At 40.3% G+C, this 19654-nt stretch overlaps 1 protein-coding gene across 1 annotated transcript in view; it reads right to left on the reverse strand.

Annotated features, from left to right (window-relative positions):
• LOC102290462 (contactin-1a) overlaps nt 1–13364 on the reverse strand; it is a 64222-nt gene extending 50858 nt beyond the window's left edge. Inside the window, exon 1 of the mRNA XM_005939749.3 lies at nt 13209–13364. The gene's annotated coding sequence lies outside the window, so the exon portion shown is untranslated. The remainder of the gene's footprint in view (nt 1–13208) is intronic.
• Between the last annotated feature and the right edge of the window lie 6290 nt (nt 13365–19654).

Genomic DNA, 19654 nt, shown 5'->3' on the forward strand with positions numbered 1-19654 from the left:
GTTAGAGTCTCAATACTTTTGGACAAAAATGACTTTTTTCAAGCTCATTCCTGCGTGTTCAAGACAAGCAAATTAAAAATTATTATTTGTGGCCAGGAATTAGCCACAGTGAATTCATGTCCCTTGGCAACACAGTGAAATGATTTAGCAGGCAGTGGAGTGAAGCACTTATTGCTGTGTCAGTTCTCACAGCATGCTGATTGATCTAAACCCACCAGCCTGACAAGATGGATTATTGGATGATCGTGATCAAACAAGTCTTGCCAGAATCTAGATGCCTCATATAGCAGGGACTTACTGACAACGGGAAAGTCATAGTCATCGTCTTTATCTAAAATCAGAGTGGGTCTTGCTAGTTCTCTCAAAAAGACTACGTGAAATGGTCCCCCTCTTCAGTTTACTGAACAGCAGTGCACAGTTTACTGTGCATTAGTGTAATGTACAGTTTGTCTCTTACTCACTGACCAATTACGAGAAGCCCTCTGTCTGGATTATACCCCATGCGCCATTAAGAAAAATTCCCTTGTGGGTTTATATTGGTTTTATTATTACAATATTACAGTGTAGTAATATTGTGATAATAACGTACAAGCTATATTTAATGTACTACTACAATTATGTTTTCAATACATCAAGACCCATGTATTTTGGATAGCAATCAGTTAATACAAATCCCACATATATACTCAAGTCCTTCCCAGTCAGTGGTGGGTTGTTGAAGAATTCAGGATGAGCACATTTACACTTTTTAAATATTTTTTTATATTTTTTATAATCTCTGCAGAATATATCCCTGTAGGGGAACCTATAGCCACAGCTTCACCCATATTCTTATGCCAAACCCCACAGCCACATAAAGACTGCAGAAGAATAAATGCAAACAGGAAAGGCAGACAGGGGCAACAAATTCATGCCGAGTGTGGACGTGCTCAAGCGTTGGGAATGATAATTTAATTTGTTGAACCCATTGTGGCTCCCACTGCTACTGTAGCTTTGATGCAAAAGGAGCCCATTTGCCAAGGGCAGCGCAGAACAATTTGCAGCTTTAAGTCACCAGGACCTGCAGAGATTTGTTTACTTCTAATATTGCCTATTTCCATATTTCTCTCCAAGGCGGATGTGGATGGATGACAGATTATTCCAGAAATTGAAAAAGTAAGAAACAAATCCCCTGGCACTCGCTTTCTGAGCAGCACTGGTGCCTGTTTGTCTGGACCACAGTAAGAGGTTGGGGAGAGCACACGCTCAGGCCTAACAAGATCTCTGGTATAAAAGACACATGCTGAGTTGTTTACTTTGGTGACTTACCGCTTAACGATTCATTAAACCAACTCAGACTCAATGAATCCCAAATGAAACATCATAATGCCAAGTTGTGTAGAAATGTAAACACCCTGCAATCTTGCTGATAAATAAGTCATTAAAAAGTGAATGAGGACATGAGATACCCATAAAATATGCTTCCTTGTACGACACTGCATTTATATGATGAAAGGATTTTCTTAAGATTAGAGATTTCCCTTTCTGAAATTTTTCCAAAAGCATTTCAGCTCAAACAAGAGGCCCAGACACCTCCTCCAGAGTTCAAAGTAGACAAGACAAAGCTGGCTTTATTATTCCCTTGACTTCCATTTACTGTATTGGCCTGTGCCGATGCTTTTAAGCAGCGGCATGGATATTCATGCCTACTCATCAGGAAGTCTTCCCTCACGACTTGTGCCACTGCAGGCTCTATGGTCTCTCTCAATGGGTGCATTTGTGTGTGCAATAATACACCCCTGTGACTTGGCACTCGAGCACCCACTCCTTGAAAAAGTTGCAAAAAACAGTCAGCATGAACCCTCATTCAGATTGCTAGAAATCTGAATTTGACAACTAAGACATGCAATGCTTGCAGACCATCCGCCATCACACAGCCCACATGTTCACGTCCGGAACTGTAAGCATACCCGTTCACTTGTGTTTACTGTTGAGCACATGGCCACAGTCAGATGGCCTGTTGGAAAGCAACGTGTGTGCCGACTGACAATGAGAACAGTCTGGGCAAAGACCTGAGTCATTTGGTGCCTCTTTGGCCAAGTAACACCATGTGATCATGGCTCACAACACAGAACAGGTGCCCACTTACAAAAAAACCGTCAAAGAGACGGTGAAAGAGAGAGAGAGATGCAGCAAAAAGAATAAGCGCTTAGATCAATGTCAGACCACAAAAGGTATATTTCTGCAGCGTGGACTAAAATCCTCAAACCCAAAATTGGTACACCATGACACTAGTTGGCTATGTCAGCACGAGTAGGTGCAGATGTGTGGGAGCTCTCTGGCGTTCAGATCACCAGATTATCACTTTACATAAGGAAATCATCTCTTCCCAAGTACAAAGCTGTTTGTGCACAGTCCAACTGCTATTAAAGATAAGGCTCAGACAACCCACGCAGCTACAGATACAGCATTTCCAATCAAGCTGGCTTTCCCTCAAGTAGCAGCAAAAAAACCCTCTAAACTAGGTTACAAGACTATATGACGCTTCAAACAAATGCTTTGTTTGACTCCCTTGCATTTCTGCACACCTACATCTTGCTGGGCTTTATCCATTCCTGTGTGGCAGCATATTTCTTAAGACTCACGTGGACTAACTTAGCATTTATTCAGCTTTTTTTAAACTACTGATATTTATATAATCCATAATTACCCATAACAGTTTACTGTTTACTAGCCATATTTCAAGAAATTCACATGAAATGACAAAAAAAAAAGAGTGCTGATCATATTAGTTTGACATGTAAACAATATTGATTATTCACTTCAACACTAACCCCACCCCCCACCCCCGCCTCAGTCATATAGGACACCAGTGTTTTAGCTTGTCTTCTTATCCTCTATTGCAAGGGAGTTAAACAGAAGTCCAACTCCTCATCTTTCTATCCTTTGTGGACACAGTGGGGTTTTTTTGTGGCTGTGTGTACAGGATTGTGTGCTTTCTTACTGTGACACTGCACCCTTCACTCTGTCTGTCCTCCACACACTGTGGCCCTGTATGTGCAGCATGAGTGGAGCTGTGTGTTGTAGATAAGAGTCAGAGTATGGCAACTGTGGTGTGGGGCACGTGTGAAAAGACCACCAAAAAAAAACAAAACAGGGGGGGATTTAGCTGTCTTTCTCCCAGTCAGATTCACCTCTGGGTGCCCTTTCCTCCACACACTGCCATTACATCGTCCTCATGAATAATCCAGCCTGTGACACTATTCTGTGCTATTCTACTGACACATTTCACCATGAGGCTCAACACATGCAGTATGGAAGCTGTCCACTGCAGTGCCCTAGTGAACTACGACTTCCACGCTGTGTATGATGTACAACTTATTTTCGCTCATGATGTGAGAAATATTTTGCCGGAACCTTCCTCTGTCTAGACAGACGATAATCAGCTGTATCTTCACCCGTTTATTGTTCATTTGAATTCCATTACAGCAAGGCTGAAATGAGCAAAAGTAGAATAACATATCTTTAATTAAAAGCTGACTGCCCCTTCTCTGTCTCTCTTTTTTCCTTTTCTCTCTCAACCACTCTCACTTGGATGTCTTAGCGAGCACTAGTCTGACTCATGACAATTAAAAGAGAGGCCGAGAACACCGAGAAGGCATGTGTTATTCTTCACGGGGCAATATTGGCCACTTATTCTTGGGGGCAATTTGTTGTTGCTAAGGAAAATGTGAGAATAGTGTCAGCAGCATGAATTAGCAGATTGCAACAGAAGCTCCTCCAGCTACAAACTCAGCCAAGGAAAAGGATGTGGAGGATAATTAGTGCACAAGTTGCACGCATAAGTCAGACACATTTCCCAGAACGCTGGTTTTCAGATCTGAATAATGATATGCCAACTTAAAAGAACAACTTTTGTTTAGGGACATTTTAGAGTAATTCGTCGGAAGCTATTAGTGCTGCTGTATTCTACCGTTAGTGCTATGAGAAAACATGACGCAGGTTGTTACATCACCTTGTGAGTTTGTGAGCCAAATGTGACAATGTCGAGCCAGTGAAATAGTGCGGCCCTGATGTGTCAGCTGGCACGGCAAGGACTTATACAAAGAGTACACTCCTTGGGCTAGGAAAGACTATATAAGCATTCTTTGACTGCTTTTATTCACACTCATTAGCTATGCAGCAAGGGGGCTGATTTGAGACCCTTTGAGAGGATCCAGAGAAACCAGGTCTGTTAGTGTGAAATGGAAAACCGACCTGTTTGTCAGTCTCACCTACACCGAATGCTAATGCTGCTCTCATCAATGGGCTCTTCATGCAGAGATCCAGCCGAGGACATAGGAACTAGCACCAGTAAAATACAACCACAGGGCAGCACAGTAAAGGAGCCAGAAGAGGACAGTGGCGTGCCACAGCCCGCAACAGCTACAGCTTTTATCTGCGGTTACACTGATCTGAGGAATGAAGGTAGAGATCCAACTGTTTTGTTCTGTTTCTCATAATGCCTTCAGCAGCCCTTCACTCACTGCCTCTTTCTCCTTCTGCCATTTACATTGCTTAAGAGAAGGAGTGAATAACAACAGGCTTTCAAAACAATTCTAAAGTGTTAAATCAATACAGACAAGCTCCGGTAAAAATAAGTAACAGTAATATACAGCCAGAAGGCCTGAAAGGGAACACAACACTGCATTATAACTTTTAATCGATCCTCTTAGTGAAGAGCTCTCTGTGAGAGGCAATTACGGCATCCAGTGAGTGATTTTAAACATACGTAGCATGGTGCATAATTTAAAAAATATAACCTAATGGACATACAACTCGAGTCAGAGGTTTACATACACTCATCATGGGCATGATTGTTATGGCAGTTTGTGGGCCTTCTGGATTCTTCTGGATTTATTTAACTTGTTTGGCTTGACATATTGCACCACTAATATTGGGTTGAATGTCCATTAGCAACTTGCACCTCAACCAGATGCTTTTGGTATCCATCAACAACCTTTTAGCATAATTCTGGTTGCATATTTGAAAACTCTTCTTGGCAGAATTGGTAGAATTCAATTAAATTAGTTGGTTTTTTTGGAGATCAACTCTACTTTTAAGTCCACAAATTTCCATAAGGGCAAAGATCAGTTGAGGCTTTGAGACGTCCATTCCAGAAGCTCAGTTGGGCATTTATAAGCAACTGCAATTTGCCATTATCTGACTCAGACTTTGGCATTATGTAGAAGTAGAATGACCTCCCAAATCGACTTCACCTCAAATTAACAGCTAAAACAACAGCTATAATTGAAACTTACGCACAACTGGGTGTTCCAACAGGACAATGAACCCAAACGCATATCAGAATTGGTTTTGGAATGGGCAAAGCAGGCTAACATTAAGCTGCTGAAATGGCCTTCCCAAAATCCCAAAAAATATTCAGCAATAATTATACCAGAAACTTGTTGGTGGCTATCAAAAAGATCTGGACCAAGTATGTGCAACTTGCAAAGGTACATTTAACCTAATATTTAGGGCCGAGGTTCACTTTTGGCTCTGTAATTATACTTTTATGTGGATTAGAGAAAGCGCAAAAATAATTTTCAAACTTGTTCAAAGTCTTATCTTTTTTGAAGCCATTAAAGATGTCTCCTGTACAATCATTTGAAATCAACTTGAAACAAAACACTAAAAAACCCCAGAACTACCATGACATTGATGTCCATGATTGCATGTATAATTTGACCAAAACTTACAAATTAAATTTAATAGCAGTGAAAATGGAAATAGAAAGCCACAATTCATATGTGTAACATTAGTATGAGTGGTCTAAGCAATAAAAAGAGCAGGTAAGCAAACAGAACAGATTGAATAATGGACAATGCAGTAGCACTTGCTGAGGCTTCTAGTGCTATACTTCCCATCTCTGTCAAGGGTAATGGGATTTCTTAGGTTTAAATGCACTTCACTCACTCTGTGTAGCCAATAGGAAGCTAAACTATTGATCCACAAACAATTTAGCTGTCCAGCTGTCCAGAAAGGGGAAAAACAGGGTGCCCCTAAACGTATAATTAGGCTTCCTGAGAGATCAACTTCTTCAGTATTCGAGCCACGTACCAGGAAGCCTTTCCCTTGGGGCTCTTTCTGCTATTAGCCTTCTATTACTTACAGTTCTACAATCCCTCACCCCGAAGTTTAGGGCCTTAATAAGCTAAAGAACTAAGATACATCTTACCAAGGACACTTTGGGTTAATGCAAAAATCTTCACTGACCCTCTCATTCTGTCATCTCCAACAGGCCACTGTTTTTCCATAGCTTTCATAGCTCCGGTTTAGTATGCTGTCAAGGCAACAGTGCATGCATCATCACCTTGAGGCAGCTTTTAGTCAGCTAGCATGAAAAACAGCATATAGTATACATGAAAGGCAGTGCTATATGGAGAAGAGTGTAGTCATGCTTGGAAGCCTTGCAGGCTGAACTAGCATGCAGATGAATTTGAGTTCTTGTTCTCCACACATGCTCACAGCACCATAGCAACAGGCCTTGCTCAAAGGCCCCAAGAGCAGCAAGGCCCCACCGAAAAAGACACTTTCATACTTAATAGGGGGCGTTCAGTCCACCAACTTCTTTCTCCTCAGCGCTATAACATAACAATGCAAGCAATTAAAGTTTAACTTTCACACGCTCATAATGAACACTGATTAAATAGCTTCAGTGTTTTCCAAGAATCATTCCTCCTGCTCCACCAAGCAGTTAAAAAAATTCAATGTTTCAATTATTTACTTAATCTATGTGCGCTCATTTTATTTCAGCTCAGTCTGGGAGTACTCCAGGCATTTACATTTGTGCTAGTTTCTCTCCTGTGATCTGCTGTTCCCCCGAGTGTGTTTGAGTCTAGTTCACCTTGTTTGTGAGTGAGAGAGTTGGAGTGAAGCACGGAGCATGAAAGAGCAGAGACGGGGTGAAGCTAGGGTTATACTTTTTGCATCGGTGAGTACCCGAGGATCCACTTTGGCCAGAGTGGTAAAAATATCTTCATCGAAGAGTACACGTGAGGCACTGAACTTTCACCCCCAAAACCTCCAATTTGTTGTGATCACACTGATTTGTTCATCCCACTACCTCACAAGGGCACCAGCTCTGCATGCATCCAAGTGGACTTCAAGCGTACTCGAAAGATGCAGCAATCTGTGCGCACACAGGGGTATAAAGCTCCCCTTTTTCAAGTTGATAAAAACTTGTTAGCAAACTGTAAGTATAACAGCCCAAAGCAGTCAACCTGTGGAAAACCATAAGGGTTAAATTCAGTTCCTCAAAAAATAATGCTAAATGCTAGATTTTATGTGCAGATTATAGAGGAAATGTAACCTAGTTATATGTAGTGTACACATGCTGGCAAAAAAAGATACTTTTTTTCAAGTTTTTAAACATGCAAAACATCTCTGCTCTGTGCCAAAAGCCATTCATTTTCTTCTTCACAAAATGCTTCTGATTCCTTACGATTTGCAATTTATTAACATGCTTTGTAACACAGTGACATAAATTAAAATCTCAACAGATTGGGAATTTCCTTGTAAACAAGATTTTCATTGTAACCCTCTGGTTAGAAATCCCAGTGAATACATCAGACACGCTCTGCTGATTTTCAAATTGCAATCGAAAGTCATCTCGTACAGGACCGAAATGGAGCACCGAGTTGTTTGGCTGCACAGCTTCTCAGCATCCCTGTAAACAAAGTATCTGACTACACCTACAAAGGTGCAAAAACAGATGGCTCTAGGCTCCCACGTGGGAAGTGAGTCCACTGCGTGTAACATAATATTTCTGCTTAGCTAAATGGAAAAGGGGGCAATCTGAGACTATAAAAAGTGGTATAATTAAGACCCAGTCACAAAGAGAGGTCTGAAATTGACTACTCCATTAGAGAAAACTGTCCTCTGAATTTGGTAACCTTGCAAAGTGATAGCTTAAACTCTTTATCATTATTAAATACTAAACACTTAAATACAAGCTGAAAAGAACTGAGCTGTAATGAACTATTTAATGAACTCTTCATATTACTGCATAAATGAAATATCATCAAGATAGATGAGGGTTGCTCTGCTAATGAGGAAACAAACAATGTTTAGGGCTGGCACCATAATGAAGGAAGACAAATATTATCAGAAATAACCTAAAAGAAAATTCCTGTTCACAGGAGCGCACATTTGTAATCTTGCTCTAATTGACTGGATAAATCCCATAAGATTTACTTTGATTATAAAGCCTAAAAATATCTCAGAGAAAACCAAATGAAACATCACAGAAAAGAAATGAAATCTTGTCAGATTTAACCTAATTACAGATTTAAACTCCTCTTAAATGTCACCAAGATCATCGACTTGCTGAAAAATATATATTTTATGAGGTACAGATGTTCTAGAACTAAATGTTCTAAATTTTATAAATGTTTTTTCATCTTTATTTTTTTTATTTTATCTAAATTACTCTCTTAACTTACCCCAAAAAGCTAAAGATGGCTCTTCTTCTTCTACTCATCCTGTATGCGTGAGATAACACTTTGATAACACTGATCGATATCCACCCTTTTTGAGTGGAAGAGGGAGATAACTGATGCTACCTGCTTGTCTGGTCTGCATTATCTTAATGAAAATTAAGATAATGTTTATTTGTCCACCAGTGACACGTCACTTTGGGCAGACAGATAAACAGGAAGAACCATGCATTACTAAAGAAGCTTGCCACTTTATGCAGACTCACACAGATTAGAAGAAGATAACAAATTTTATATCTCTTTTTCTATATATACATATCTTGAGGGTAGCTTATTTTTCTGTCTTTAGAACTAAACCACTCCAGTCTGCATTTGCAAAACAAACCAGAAGAACCACATGAGCCAACTCAGCACTTAGCAGAGTCACATAGATTACACGAAGAAGAACAGCTATACAAAGGGTAAAAAAATAAATAAACTAAGTCATTTCTTTTTTGTTTTCCTATCTTTGTCCTTCACCGGGATCTTCAACGCTATAAATAGACATGTCATTTAGCAGGTGATATCAAAAAAATCTATTTTTATCTTTAGTATTGTTCCGCGTTTGTGTAAACTAACAGAAGGCTGTTCATGCAGGTTGTAGCCTCTTTTTTTAAATCATGAAGTAGACATGCCAGATGCAAATCATATCTTTCTAGAGCAGGGGTGGGCTATCTCAGTCCACGAGGGCCGGTGTCCCTGCAGGTTTTAGATCTCACCTTGGTTCAACTCACCTGTATCACATGATTAGTTCGTTACCAGGCCTCTGGAGAACTTCAGGACATGTTGAGGAGCTAATTTAGCCATTTAAATCAGCTGTGTTGGTTCGAGGACACATCTAAAACCTGCAGGGACACCGGCCCTCGTGGACTGAGATTGCCCACCCCTGTTCTAGAGAGTCAGTCACATTTTAAAAATCATACAAGCTAAATCCAGTGTAGATGATTAATTGTTCATAGGCAGCATTGGCTTGGAATTAGAAATAAGTAGCATCCTGGAGCATTATTATCATCAAATTCACAGGAGTAACAGTAGTGCTGTAAGTGAATGAGCTGTAAATGAGTGCTGTAAGACTAAACACACCAATGGAAGAAAAGGCCTAAACTCTGGATTCCTACAGCAAGGGGTTTCTGTGGCTCTGTATTTCTCTGTGGGGTCTTTTGCTAGCATGGATTGGGTTCGCTTGTCACCGTAGAGAAAAGGGTTACAGCAAATCTCACAAGCTGACCTGATCAATGACATATCTGTCTTGGAGGGAATCGGCTTTTGGACAATGAGAATGCCTCCACCAAAAGGGCATGATATACACTATATATGAAAATAATGCATGTGAATCATGTTGTATTAAATAAGGCTTTTAACTAGTGAGTTAAACCATAAATTCATTTATTTATTTTACTGAGGTCAAAATGAATCTATTCTTTTTCTGAGACTTTTACAGTCTGATTTCTGCTACCAGGGGATTCGCCACCTGTTGGACATTAAAAAGAATGCAGATTTGCCTTTGAGAGCCCTGTATCCATATTTATATACAGTCTATAATGATATGCTTTGGCCTTCTCAGTAAACAGGACCCAACTGAAGATTTTAGACTATGGTGTTAGACACCACACACTGGCATTCAATTTGATATCACATCTGACAAAAGAAACACTAACTTCTTACATTTGAGAAGACAAAACCAGCAAAACCAAAGCGATTTGTGATTTGGCTTCAGTTCTAACCTGCACGGCTCTTATATCTCCCTAATGGCTCTGCAAAATAAATAAGTATCATCCCATTACAACACTGTAAGTGCAGCTGAATACAATTACACTTGCATTAGCTTTATAGAATTGCACAAATTAGATGGGTTAGCAACACGTGGTGTGCAAATATCCACTATGCTTATGAGTTCTTGGTAGTGCTGTCTTTCTATATAGGATCTATATGATAAAAAGCATGCAGAGAGCAGGGTGCAGCATACACTGGCAGAATCATGCCTAGTGAAAACTGTATTCAGATAGCCAAGGATGGCAGATGGATACTGAAGCCCATTCTAGTTCTAAACTATGAACAGAGAGGTCTGTCTCCAGGCAAGCACAGAAGACGTCATGTCTCTCTGCCTCACCACCGTACCATTAGTGAAGCTCGCTATTGATTGATGGTGTGTAAATTGCTGAGCAATCTATGGAAAGCATCAAGACGACAGCATTTCACGTTTTGTCAGCAGGACACAGAGAAGCACTCTTACAGCAAAGACAGCAAGAAAGAGCGGCGTTTGTGCGCGTGTTCCTCGCACAGTGTTCAACGTCATGGGCTGTCTCGTGCCGCTGCATCCTCTCGTAGCACATTCACCCTTACAATGAGGCAAGTCTACAAGATGTATTCCCTTCAGCATATCTGACACAGCACTCAATGTGAGAGAACAAACAGCATCTAACAAACTTGTCCTACTGCTGCCAAATGCTATTGTTGCCAATCAGTTTAGCGTGTTTTTGTGAAAATCAAAGGTCAACTCTATCTTCTTCAGTTAGGCTAATGCTCCGGTCCAGGAATTTGTAGTGCAAGGCTTGGAAGGACATCTGGAAACAATCTAATCTCCTAAAGGGACTCTCAAATCTTAGATTGAAAACATCCAAGGTTCTTTTTGATGCTCATATCAAGCGAGTAGTGTTTTAAGGACAAGGGGAATGAACCAAAAATCTCTTTGTGCCTTATTTTCATATAAAAGTCTCATAATATGTCTGCAGTAAAAAAAAAAAAAAGGCTAAATCCCAGATAAGAAAAGACCATTTCTCTCCCTCATTCTCATATTCACAAGTTAGATGTTGAGTGAAGCAAAGTCTCGATGGGAAAGTTCACATTCAGGCCAGCTCTATCTTCTGCCTCAGGTGAGGTTCACCTGTCTACATCAATACATTGCAGATACATGTGACTGATGCTTCAAACCAAAGAAGAAATACTGTAAGTGCATGTTTATGTTGAGTTATTTGACTGTGACACTAATGAAGGCTGAGTCTGTCCTGTGACGCCGACACGCATCAAAAACCAGGGACATCTTACAGGATACTGTGGTATGCCGGGCCAGTGTGCTGGCAGAGAACAGCTTATTTCAAAATTCAGAACAGAGACATTTTGCTGTGGAGCCAGGGGATAAAACGCAAGATGCTACTTTGCACACACAAGGATAGCCTACTTCTGTGAAGAGTAAATTCATTCACTTGGAGGAGAGTGTCTGTCCTCGGGGTGTCCACGGGGTAGCACAGGATGCATTAACAGCAGCAAGCTTACAAGATTCATAAAGCTCTCCACCTGACAGGCGCCAATGGAATCCCTGTGACATTTTGTGCCACATTAGAGCTCTGATTCAGCCAGGACACACACACAGTGAACAATCCTTCACTTGCAATGAGTGGTGTAAACAAAGTCAGAATGAAAATGTGGGCCAGAAATATCTAGCCTATTCACAGAGGATTTTCAAACCTCAGCAAATAACCTGAAAATACCTCGAGTAATTACACTGTGAACCACATAATGCAAAGTTGCAGCTGCTTAAAATATCTTTTGCCCTGACCGCCAATCAAAGCAGTTCATTGGGGCCACTCTTTAGCATCGTAATGAATACTATAGCAGTGTAAAAGCCAAGACATTAAGTTATTCAGTAGTCATGGAGACATAGATCAGGCAGTCTTAACGATGTCAGTTATTTTTTGCCAGACTTGAGCCACTGCTGCTATTAATGAGCTCATAGGTTACAATATTCTCCAATCCGTGGTGAGCCCCATACATATGCAGAATACCAATGTATGTCATGAATCATCATATCTGGGATTTTTTTTATATACATAATTGGACTGTGTCCCCAATGAGTGCAATTTTATACACATTTTATGTATTTTTTTTATTTTTAATATTCAGGCTACATGTTGGAAGTCTCTTTATAAATGTCCCAAAAGCCCCTGTTGAGTCTCTAAGCCTGAGTTTACCAACATAGCATGAGCAGTTCCTCTTCACTAAAACCTAGTCTGGTGAGTCAGGACGCGCCCATGACTCCGTCTCCAGCACCTGACAGAAAGACCCTGCAATGGGCCATTACGAAGCGTTACGGCTCAGTCTGCTGGTAAAGATGACATACAGCCATTAGTCACCATCAATTGTGGTGCTGAAACCGGGAAGTGGGTTATACTCCCACCCCAGATCAAAGTGTTTACGGATGCTTCTTCATAATTTCTTGGCTGCGAGGGAGCCAGTAGTTTGAATCATCATCGGTATGTGCAGCGCTACCAGGATATGGCCTCTGGCGTGTTTTCATTTATCTTGACTTATACGTTCGGACTTATTACTTCAAAACAGATGCGCAAAAAAGGGGAAAACACATCACGAACCCACCATCGAGTGTGTTTTGGGAGGTCAGGATGTACAGATGCTAAAAAAAGCAGCATCCCCGCCACGCACGCCGCGATCATATTGATCACGTTATCTGTCTGGATCTACATGCAAAAAAATCATAAATTCTTTTTGGTTTTTTTGTCTTTTTCGCGTCCAAATCGTTACATATTCCTGCATTGCGGGCGGCTGAATGAGCTCAATCTCATCCGCGCATCCCACTTGCCCGTTGTAAACAACGCTGATTTCCCAGCTGTCAAAAAAAAAGCTGCACCCGGCTTCTTCTGAAATAATGTCAAAAAATCAGTTCTCACGCTGTCTGCTCAGCGCTCTCCTCGTCCTTACCTTGCGTAGCGGGCAACTGCGTCCGTCCGTCCGTCGTGTCCTTCAGGATGCTCACACCTGCTCAGCACCGCATCGCCGGGCGCTCAAGATCAGGGAAAGAAACTGACGGAGCCGCGGTCCTGTCCCCGTGGACTGAAAGAAGGGTTATGGCTGCTGACTTAGGGGGGCGCTAGACCTGCTCGTTCCACATGACCACAGTGGACCCCGCAGTGAAGCCCAGACCACTTTCAGATCAGAGCATCCCATGAAGTTTTTCTTTATTTATTATTTAACATAAAATGATAAAGGGGCTGTATTAAAATAATTTATTCTGTCGCCTACTGGGAAGTTTTAGATCTCTTCTTGATTTAAATGAGGGAGAACATGATTTATATATCTTCTTGAGATATGTTTTCCCTTTTTGCCCTTTAAAAAAAAAGTAAATGAAATGGTACATATTAAAAATCAGCAGCATATTCTGACATCCAGCAGACATAAGCAAATGAAGCCCATTTGAAGTAATTTTTGACTGCTAAGCGTTTGCCTCAGTTCAATACTCACTATCTTTTAACTCTGATTTTCTCTCCTTGGAGTCTGTCCCAGATATTAATGCATGTACATGCACAGATCAGTTTGTTTTTAACTAATAAACGGAATGAATAATGAATTTGGTTGCTCCGAAAATGTAGTGTTCTTGAATAACCTGCACATTTTAAACATCTGTGGATATTAAGTACAGTTCCCTACAGCTCATTACTGGTGGCAAAGACAGAAAAAACTATAGTTCCTGTTGCTAGATTTGGTTAACCTCCATCCCTCTACCATCTCTCACGTGATGCCAACATTAACCTTCAGTGGTCTCATCCCTAACTGGACCAGTCTCATACACCTGAGTCCCATCAGTTAACACTTGCTCTCTGATATCTTTTGTTCTGCTTTTGCTGCACAGATGATTTGTCGAATACTTTGAGACCAGTCTTAATGAATGAGATTCGATTTTGTTTGCCTCCAAGAAATAAATAATAAAACACGGACTAATAAATAAATATTTCAGCCCTTCATCAGTCATCAGTTCTGCTTTACCAACTGAAATGTATGCACACAGACAACTTTTTTAAGACAAACTGGTTCCTATGGAATAGTGTTTATTTTGCAATGCATATGTGCACTTGGAAGCTGATTTTTAATGTGCTTGTTGCATGATTTGTGCTGTGCCACAAACTGAAAATTCAGTCCGCTGTTTTGGGCTTGCAGCTAAACTCTCAGACAAAAAATCTTAAATCTTGGATTGATAAATTGATCTGCGTGTCTGCACACTGCTGAGAAACGAGTATGACGGCAGCCTGCATATTAACTGTCAGCTTGTTGTTCATCGTGCCGATATCAAAAGGGCACCTCTACTAATTACAACGCCTTGCCCATGTGTCAGTCTAAACATGAAACCATCTCAATCCCCTGGGATTAGATCTGAATCTTGGATGTAAACACCAAACGCCAAGTAATAATCTGCGGTGGCAGAAGCCTATAAATAATGCAGGAATCCTTGAGAAAGAGCAGGGCAGAATTAATTGAAGGACTTAGCCTCTCTGGCTAAGATATCAAAGAAGTTTTTTTTTATGCCTTCTTCTTTTTTTAATGTGATCAGAAACGGACTTTACATTGAGGGTATGGCCCTCAATGTAAAAGGCAGATCAAGCTGAGTGTAGCAGCTTTGTTCCCCAGAGATATAGTTATTATTCAGACTTTTAATCAAGAAGCGATTGTTTCCTCTCAGATGGCAACTCAGTGGATATATCATTAAAATCATGACACTCCATAGAAAATCACCAAGCTGAAGGGACTTGGTAAGACTGAAGAAATTTATGGCAGCCAAATACAGTAGTGTAGTGCATGGCCCAAAAGGATATTATTCTGCATTAGGGTTATCCAAGCTCTAGTTGTCTTCAACCCAAAGACAAACACTGTTGTTCCTCTTACAACATGGCAGTGCAAATAGAGACAGATCCTGCTGGTGAATTAGAATGTTACAAGGTCGGTATCTGGGGTGGATAAGAGGAACGGCAAACACCCTGCTGTCTGGAAAGAATGGTGGCTGACATCTATCTGCCTGGCAAAAAGGGGGAGGAGGAAAGAGGGACACGAAGAGGCATGGGAGGAGGGGGGGTAAATGTAATTTAGCCTCCGTGATCTCCACAGGGGCCCGTGCAAAGGTAACCCCCACCCATCAACCCAAATACACATGAGATATAGTCGGGGGTGCACAGGGAATAAGAATCAGGGTGTGGAAAGGTTATTATCCTGGTGTAATCTTGATAATAAAAAAAAATGGGGGATGGGTTTTTAGAGATAGTTAATACCAGATCAATAGAACAAAACACTCATTTTTGTTCAGTAAAAACTCCCACCACATGAGCTCATTCCCCCCACCTAAAGGAAAACAGTTATTTGGATACACTCATATTCATCCGAGAAGAGATGATTTCACTCCTACTGCTGTGGTTTTCAATTTCAGGTTAAACAAATCTACCAGTCAGGCTAAAAATACTTAGTCTTGACAGATGTGTGTGTGTGTCTGCGTAATGCGCATGTGTGTATGTGACTATGTGTTGGCTAACCATTTGTCAGCCATATGGAAATGTCACAGAGTAATCATAAACAATTATCCACCCCAGCTCTCAAAGCTTCAGAATAGGGCAAATTTACATAAAGAGACACAAAGGCTCTGTCACTTACATACAAAAGAACAGACCCCCTGAAGCTTAGCACACACTTAAAATGTATCAGAAACTAAATGTTGATGCTTTTCTAACACCCTCGTTTCATATCCTTGATTCTTCATAACTTACATGGATGCTTAAAGACTCTTAGCATCTGGTATGCAAATGGGCTGCTTTAAAGCTGGATGCAGGTTGTTTGAAAACAGAGGATCACAAGAAGGCTGTGTAATGATATTTTTTCTCTATTGGAAGTAGACATAAACCAGCTGTAGATCAATTTAAACCAGGCTTTCTACTCAGTGATAAATCAAAGTCCTTGGCACAGACAGATCTGCGAACGGTTAATGGATGCTATGGCAGACATACAGCCAACACAGGATGAATCCACTGAAGACTGAATGAGGAATGGGAAAATGGAGGAGGGGGGTGACTTTGAAGCAGCGGGAAGGGGGGCTGGTGAGATGGTTGGTGGAGACCAGGAGGGTAATGGGGCAGCTGCTTGTTTGATGGTAATGATTGCCAATCAACAGACAAATAATGTGATTCTGCTGCCATGGAATAAGCCTCTTACAGGAAGTCCAGCTATTCGAGGGCTAGGGATGTTAACAGAAGGACTAACAACTTCATAGGCTTTCAGCTAAAATGTAGAGTGGTTGTGCGGATTGTAATTTGACTACACTATTCGGTAAGGGGATATACATATGTGGCATTTTCTCTTTTTACAGCATCATTAAAATAGTTTTGTTGACAGTTTGCATCATGCAGACTGTGCATTTGCCAGTAAGCTTTTAAAAGCCTGTTGCTTACTCCAGCCATTGGTGTAATTGCCTCACGTCACTAGATGGCAGTAAAGTCAAGAGGTAAAATCTGTCAAATGGAAACAAATTGACAGACAAGTCCTATGGCTGAAGGTCATAAGGTCATTGAGCTCACTGCTGCTGCTCGGAGAATGCTGTTTATTTTAAATAATATAGCCTTTGTTCCAGTTGCAATTCACAACAATTCATTTTTTGTTCATATTCTCCCCGTGACCAGGTTTCATTTTGGACCACCCCCCCCAAGTATTTTCAAGACACTAGATAGCAAGCTTCCCTGCTTCTTGGCACCACTGCTGTGTGATAAAGCACCAGATGGTGGGTTGCTATCTCAATATTTCTTGATAGTGCCCATGATGGAAGTGGCCACGAGTAAGCTCCAAAAAGGTGGAGTCCAACTACTGTGTTGCAAAAGACCCTATAGAGGCTTCCCCAAGGAGTTTCAGGAAGGTGAAGATATCCATATTAATCTGTTTCTCAGCTTTTGCTCAATGTACATTCATTGATGCAGTTTAGATCATTTGGCTAATTTCACGGTCCAATATCCAAGAGCCCATTTGAAGATTTAAGATTTAAGTCAATACAGCAACACAGCACAGAGCAGCTATCTAAGCTCTGCATCCTCACTGTGGATGATGGATACAGTGGCTCCTTTTGAAAAATAAGTGCTTGACTCCGAATTATAACTCACAAACGCACATCTTAAAGCAGAGAATTCATAAGTTGAAGAGGAAATTACGTCTCATTAATATTGATCTATTTTTTAAAATTAAGCAAGCTTACTATTCATCTCTGAATGAAGAAAATAAGAACAACCTCAGCTTACTTCTTTTTACTGTAGCCAGGCTGACAAGAGTCAGAGCTCCACTGACTCTTCCATTAGTCCATTAACCTTAACTAGTAACAACTTAATGAATTTCTTCACAAATAAAATTTTAACCATCAGCGTATAGAAACAGCTTTAGTTAAGAGTTGTGCCTCATCACATGAAGGTGTGGGTCATCATCAGCAGAGGTTTCGAGTGAAACCATTGTGAGACCTTCCCTCAACCTATTGTGTGAGATGTGACGTTAAGGCGCCTGGGAAGGGATCTCAAAACTGCACTGTAGGTGGCAGACAGTTGGTGTCGCGAGCCATCTCCTGTGTTCACGGATAGTCGTTCACAGTGGACATAGATGACTTCTTCCCCTCCTCTTTCAAACCATCGGTCTTCTCTGTCTGAAACGTGAACATTGGCGCCCTCGAAAGAGTGACCTTTATCCTTTAGATGCAGATGTACAGCTGAGTCTTGTCCTGTCGAGGTGATTCTTCTATGTACCATGCATTTATGCAGTGGCTGTTTGGTTTCTCCAGGGTAGAGGTCTAAGCATTCGTCGCTGCAGTGCACACCATATACCATGTTGTTTACATTGTGGTTGGGAGTTTTGTCTTTGGGATGAATAAGTTTTTATCTGATTGTGTGGATGGGTCTGAAGTGCACTTGGATGTCGTGCTTGTAGATGCCACGCTTATGAGCCATGCTTTAGTGCTAAATTTATACTCTTCTTATGGACAATGACCGTGGACTTATTTCTGTGCTTGTACTCCAGCTGCAGTATTCGATACTATCGACTGTAATATTCTATTACAGAGCAGTTGTTTGAATCACATTTACCTAATAGACTACAATTTGTTCATGTAAATGGGTAGACTTCTTTACACAATAATATTAATAAGTTCCTTAGTAATATTAATGTTGAGTTCTTTAGCTTCCCTTTGGCAGTATCATGAGAAGCCATATCATAAATTTTCATTGCTATGCAGATGACCCAACTTTTTCAAACCATGAAGCCAGATGAGACACATCAGTTAGCTAAACTGCAGGAATGTCTTAAAGACATAAAGACCTTGTTAACCTCCAATTCCTGCTTCTAAAAATGAAAAAAGTTATTGACAATTAATGGCATTACTTGCCCTCAAATAACACTTCGAGGAATTTTGAACTCTGTTCTGGTCATTGACTTCTCTTCATTGGTTCCCTGTTAAATCCAGAAAGAAATTTTAAATCCTTCATTGAATCCTGTTTCTGGGAGAGGGTTTTTTCCTGATAAAAATGACTTTTTCTTTCCCACTGTTGCCAAGTACTTGCTCATATAGGCTTGTCTGTTTGTAGGGTTTCTACCTTATAATATAATGCACCTTGGGATGACTGGTGTTATTTAGTGGTATATAAATAAAATTGAATCTATCATGTTAACAACTGTATTTTATTAACTACGATCCAGTAGCTACTTATTGTCTATTAACTAGCACTTATTAAAATTATCTCAATACAAACTTGACCTTTTTACATATCTGAGTTTTTAGAAGCCTCACCAAAGTGATTTTGATAGCCAAACTGAAAATGGTACACGGTTTTTATTATGTGGTATTGTTATGAGCTGAATCAGAAATCAGAAATTATGCAGCAATTAAGACTCAAGACAGTGTTTGTTATGGAGTACTGAATTTAAATGCATTCACAGCATGACAAGGCAATGACATTTTAAGCCTGAAAACAGATAGTTATTTATTCATTCATTATTTCCTGCAGCTTGAGTTCCATACTTTCACTAAAAGGAAAAAAAATATTACATAGCGATAAAGAAAGAGTCTGTTAGTACAAATCTGTTTCTTAAATACAAAAAAAACATTTGCAATACTGTCAGAAAAGAGCATAATTTTAGAAGTATATTGAGACTTAGCAGAACCAGTACAAATCAGAATAGTATAATTTTGTGCATCATGATATTGACATTGTAAAACAGCAGGATTATATAACTTGGCATTCAAACCAGAAAGCAATAAGAATCTGACTGTATATGCAATTTTCTGTCCAGTTAGTTACAGTACAATGTACACTGTGCACAGCAAGTAAAAATGAATAATATGTTACTTATATATATATATATATATA

Source organism: Haplochromis burtoni, unplaced genomic scaffold (assembly GCF_018398535.1).
Source record: "Haplochromis burtoni strain Fernald_Lab_line unplaced genomic scaffold, NCSU_Asbu1 Contig_272, whole genome shotgun sequence".
Taxonomy (NCBI): domain Eukaryota; kingdom Metazoa; phylum Chordata; class Actinopteri; order Cichliformes; family Cichlidae; genus Haplochromis; species Haplochromis burtoni.